The sequence below is a fragment of the Osmia lignaria genome, unplaced genomic scaffold (genome assembly GCF_051020975.1).
Source record: "Osmia lignaria lignaria isolate PbOS001 unplaced genomic scaffold, iyOsmLign1 scaffold0203, whole genome shotgun sequence".
Taxonomy (NCBI): domain Eukaryota; kingdom Metazoa; phylum Arthropoda; class Insecta; order Hymenoptera; family Megachilidae; genus Osmia; species Osmia lignaria.
In genome coordinates, this window is record NW_027478344.1 from 15,001 (window position 1) to 20,000 (window position 5,000).

Sequence of the window (5,000 nt, forward strand, 5' to 3'; positions counted from 1 at the left end):
GCGATGCGGTAAAATTACACCGACACGGTTACGTGCGGAGGTCGCTTTGATTACTCATCGCGTTTCTCCCGTCCGTTCGGAACCGCCGGCAAAAAAACTGTGCGACCAACGGCGCCAAAGAGCACGACGCCGGACCATTTCTCTCTGGCTGATGTGAATGGAAGTAAAAGACGCTTGCGTGAGGTCTCTCGACCTTTATCTCTCTAACTTATACTTATGGGTCGTCGTCTACTTGATCGGGTACAAACAAGTCGTAAGAAACAAACAAACAAACCACAAAAATACAAGTCGTAAAAAAACAAACTTCTGTTGGTTAACCTACAATATGAAGGATCGAAATGAAAGAAGGATCATATTATTACAAACCGAAAGTGAAGGATCATTAAAATTGAAATACAATATATATAAATATATAAATGTACCCGTCGTTGCGACACCCTAGTTAAATGGAAAGATATAAAAAAGAGAGAAAAGGAATACAGATGACCCGCCGTCTGATCTTTGCTAAATGATCTGGCATCACCGGAGTTTTTTTGGTCCGTGTTGCGTTCGCTCTATTCGAAATGAAACTCGCGGAGGCGAAGAATTGTTAAAAGTTTACGAAGCGTCTAGGAGTGGTTAAAACTGAGAGAGTTGAAACTACGATGTATTAGAACGAGCAACCGTCGAAACTTTGTTTTCGCGACGTTCTTTTCGTCGCTCTCGTCCCCACGCTCCTACGCTTTGGTTGTTTCTTTGCCATCCGTGTTGCGATAAAAAGATTTCTCCATTGTCCAAAAAGGACGGATCGAGATTCCTCTTTCGAGAGGGAGAGAGAGGTACTTGCGGGTAACCTGGAATCTACGAAACACGCACCGTGGTAAGATTCGTGCGTCCGCCTGATCGATGTGTGTTGTTTACGGACCGGCTGAGAAGCGACGATAGCGAGTCTTTGAAAAACTATGTGTCCATTAGTTAGACCGATCGTCGCCGGCCGTGTGTCTGTTCGAATCTCGCAACCCACGATTCAGCGACAGGACGCGCGCTCGCATTCCTTGTGTGCGTTCGTACTTTTCAAGGTTTTTAAATGTACTTTACGCCCGACCGTCGAGAGGAGCGTGCCACTGGGCGTTTCTCCGACGGTTTCCGTCCTTGGACGCGATCGTGTCGTCAACGATCGAACAAACAAACAAATACGTTGGCGACGCCCGAATTCGCTCTCCCGCACGCGCCGGGTGGGAGAGTGATGTGGGTATCGAATGTGATGCGTGTTAATAATGAAAATAACACTCTAAAGATCTAAAGAGTTTGAAATACAAAATTTTACGATTACCCTGAACGGTGGATCACTTGGCTCGTGGGTCGATGAAGAACGCAGCTAATTGCGCGTCAACGTGTGAACTGCAGGACACATGAACATCGACATTTCGAACGCACATTGCGGTCCACGGATACAATTCCTGGACCACGCCTGGCTGAGGGTCGTTTTCTTAACAAAAGACTGCTTGCGTTTGCTTCTCGAAAAAAGAGTAATTCATTTCTTTCTAAACATCTCGCCGTCGTTCAACGAAAGTAGAACGTTTCGGAGCGGGATTATCGAACGAAATTGAAAGAATGAATGAACGATAAACAAAGAAAGAGTCGCAACGTACGAGCGATAGTTGGGCAGTTCGTCGGCGTTTGTCGTGGAAACGATGTGACGAAAATCGCAACCGATACACTAAATGCAGGCCGTTAAAGGAGAGAAACAAATTTCGAAATATCTCTTCGAACTAGCGCAAGTGCGTCACGGCGCGCGAGTCGTTCGTTAAAATTTATAAACGACCGCCCGTGAAAGCACCGAGTTCTCGGAAGATAATCTATAAAGATTCTCCATCCTGCTGGAAGTTATCGGATCGGCGCGATTGTTCACTTGTAGAAATCCACGCTCCCGACGTTGCCAGAAACGATATTTACGAAAGGTGTGTCAAAAATAAACGAAAGAAGCTCTCCTATAAATTTAGAAAAAGCAAACGAGTGAAATGTTTGAGATGATAATTTGCTGAAATGCAAGCTCGAATAGCCCCAGGGTTTCGAATGATTCCCCGCGCTTTATACATCTCTCTGTTTACAAACGGTGTATAAATGAAAGATCGCTTCAGATGGGTCGTCGCTGTTTGACGCGCGATGCTGTTCCTTTTTTTTTGTCTGTCTGTGCGTTTAGCTTCGCTAAACAAGTTAAATGGTTAAAAAGCGTCGAAAAAGCGAATACACACGCGACAAGACAAATCTAACGAGTAAAGGAACGCTCCGCTCCAAGATAAAAATGGTTGTTTACAATCAATACAGCGTTTCGGTACCCCTGATCGTAGTCTGAAACTGTGTAACAAAAGAGAGGAAAGCGAATGGTGAAGGAACTTCGAAGCCTCCGTGGCGTGGCTAGAACTTGTGATAAAAGTATGTTTGCAGCAATTATGCATGCTCCCGTTAAAACAGCATTTCAATGTCTCGCATGGCTTAAAGCTCTAGGAGGCTTCAACATTTAGAATACATACGGACTACTTCGTTTGTTAAAGATAAGCGAAGACCGCGCGACCATCGCTCGGTCGTCCAGTCCTCGAAAGTTTTGTTGCGTTCCAAAGAAGAGACAAATGGGGTTTACCCTTGCGCTAAGGGGAGAAGAAGAGAAAAGCAGTTGTTAAATCTAAGAGGTGTGTGGAGTACATCGCGTGTTGGTTAAAATTGTTAAATGAAGTATACGCGAAATGTTCTCTCGCTCTTGCTTTTCCTCTTGCTTCCGTGGCGCTCGAAAAGAAGGGATGATAAATAAAGAAACCTATTCGAAATCTCTTGTGGAACAAAAAATAATACGGACGGACGTTAAAATTGAACCGAGACGAAATGGATCGTCTTGCGAGTTGTCTTCGCTTTGAAATTGTTAAAAATTGATAAAAGCAATACGACGAAGCTGCAGTCCGCAAAATGTTTGAAGCAAAAAGGAAATAACACGAAAATTATGGGAACGTCGTGTCTCAACTTTTTTTTCCCTCTTGTGCTCGTTTCATCGAACGATAAATACAAACATTTTGAAACGAGAGAGGAGGAAAAATTGAATATGCGAAAGGTTGATTCACGCACAGTTTCTCTACGTGTTTGCTTTTTTGCTTCTTTTCGTTTATTTTTTTTTTTTTTGCATCGAGCATCATTATTCACCTTTCGATGAAACCAAAGAAATTGACGACCTCAGAGTAGGCGAGATTACCCGCTGAATTTAAGCATATTATTAAGCGGAGGAAAAGAAACTAACTAGGATTTCCTTAGTAGCGGCGAGCGAACAGGAATGAGCCCAGCACTGAATCCCGCGGTACCGCCGCTGGGAAATGTAGTGTTCAGGAGGATCCGTTTATCCCGAGACATCGAATTGCGTCCAAGTCCATCTTGAATGGGGCCATTTACCCATACCCATAGAGGGTGCCAGGCCCGTAGTGACCGGTACGCGTTTCGGGAGGATCTCTCCTTAGAGTCGGGTTGCTTGAGAGTGCAGCCCTAAGTGGGTGGTAAACTCCATCTAAGGCTAAATACGACCACGAGACCGATAGCGAACAAGTACCGTGAGGGAAAGTTGAAAAAGAACTTTGAAGAGAGAGTTCAAGAGTACGTGAAACCGTTCAGGGGTAAACCTGAGAAACCCAAAAGATCGAATGGGGAGATTCATCGTCAACAACGCTGGCTCCCGTTGGTGCGCGATGCCCCGGATGGACCTTCGGGTTCCATTAGCGAGGGCACACCACCTTCGGCGAATGTTCCGGCGAGGTAGTCGTGCACTTCTCCCCTAGTAGAACGTCGCGACCCGTTGCGTGTCGGTCTACGGTCCGAGGCGGAGCCTGTCCGTCACCTTAACGGTGTTCGTGACAGACCCTCGGTTGCCTGGCCGACTGCGCGACGGTACTCAGACGGTATCAGGCCGCAACCAATCCATTTTCGAATGTGTGTGCGTCAGGACCGCCGCAAGCTAGGTTCAGTTATAATTACCCGGATGTACGGACTATGCGCCGTCCCCGGGTCTGGCCAGCTGTTAGCAGGAGGAGTCCTTGGACTGGCCAAGCTTTGAATTACCGGTCGGCGACGCTATTGCTTTGGGTACTCTCAGGACCCGTCTTGAAACACGGACCAAGGAGTCTAACATGTGCGCAAGTCATTGGGATATATAAACCTAAAGGCGAAATGAAAGTGAATGTCGTCCTCTGCGTCGACCTAGGGAGGATGGGCCTCGTTACGATTAGGCCTCGCACTCCCGGGGCGTCTCGTTCTCATTGCGAGAAGAGGCGCACCTAGAGCGTACACGTTGGGACCCGAAAGATGGTGAACTATGCCTGGTCAGGACGAAGTCAGGGGAAACCCTGATGGAGGTCCGTAGCGATTCTGACGTGCAAATCGATCGTCGGAACTGGGTATAGGGGCGAAAGACTAATCGAACCATCTAGTAGCTGGTTCCCTCCGAAGTTTCCCTCAGGATAGCTGGCACTCGCTCGAACGTTATTGCGAGTCTCATCTGGTAAAGCGAATGATTAGAGGCCTTGGGGCCGAAACGACCTCAACCTATTCTCAAACTTTAAATGGGTGAGATCTCTGGCTTGCTTGCATCAAATGAAGCCATGAGATTTTATTATTGGATCAGAGTGCCAAGTGGGCCAATTTTGGTAAGCAGAACTGGCGCTGTGGGATGAACCAAACGCAGAGTTAAGGCGCCTAAGTCGACGCTTATGGGATACCATGAAAGGCGTTGGTTGCTTAAGACAGCAGGACGGTGGCCATGGAAGTCGGAATCCGCTAAGGAGTGTGTAACAACTCACCTGCCGAAGCAACTAGCCCTGAAAATGGATGGCGCTGAAGCGTCGCGCCTATACTCCGCCGTCAGTGGCAAGTGGGGCTGGACAAAATTTGGTCCTCCATGAAGCCCTGACGAGTAGGAGGGTCGCGGCGGTGTGCGCAGAAGGGTCTGGGCGTGAGCCTGCCTGGAGCCGCCGTCGGTGCAGATCTTG

General features: G+C 47.4%; 2 non-coding genes across 2 annotated transcripts in view; both read left to right on the top strand.

Annotated features, from left to right (window-relative positions):
* The first annotated feature begins 1,309 nt into the window (after positions 1-1,309).
* Positions 1,310-1,464, top strand: LOC143308213 (5.8S ribosomal RNA). The gene has a single exon (XR_013065196.1). It is a non-coding gene; the product is annotated as a 5.8S ribosomal RNA (ribosomal RNA).
* Positions 1,465-3,196: 1,732 nt separating this feature from the next.
* Positions 3,197-5,000, top strand: part of LOC143308212 (large subunit ribosomal RNA) — a 4,049-nt gene continuing 2,245 nt past the window's right edge. Inside the window, exon 1 of the ribosomal RNA XR_013065195.1 lies at positions 3,197-5,000. This exon is cut by the window's right edge and continues 2,245 nt beyond it. This is a non-coding gene — a ribosomal RNA (large subunit ribosomal RNA).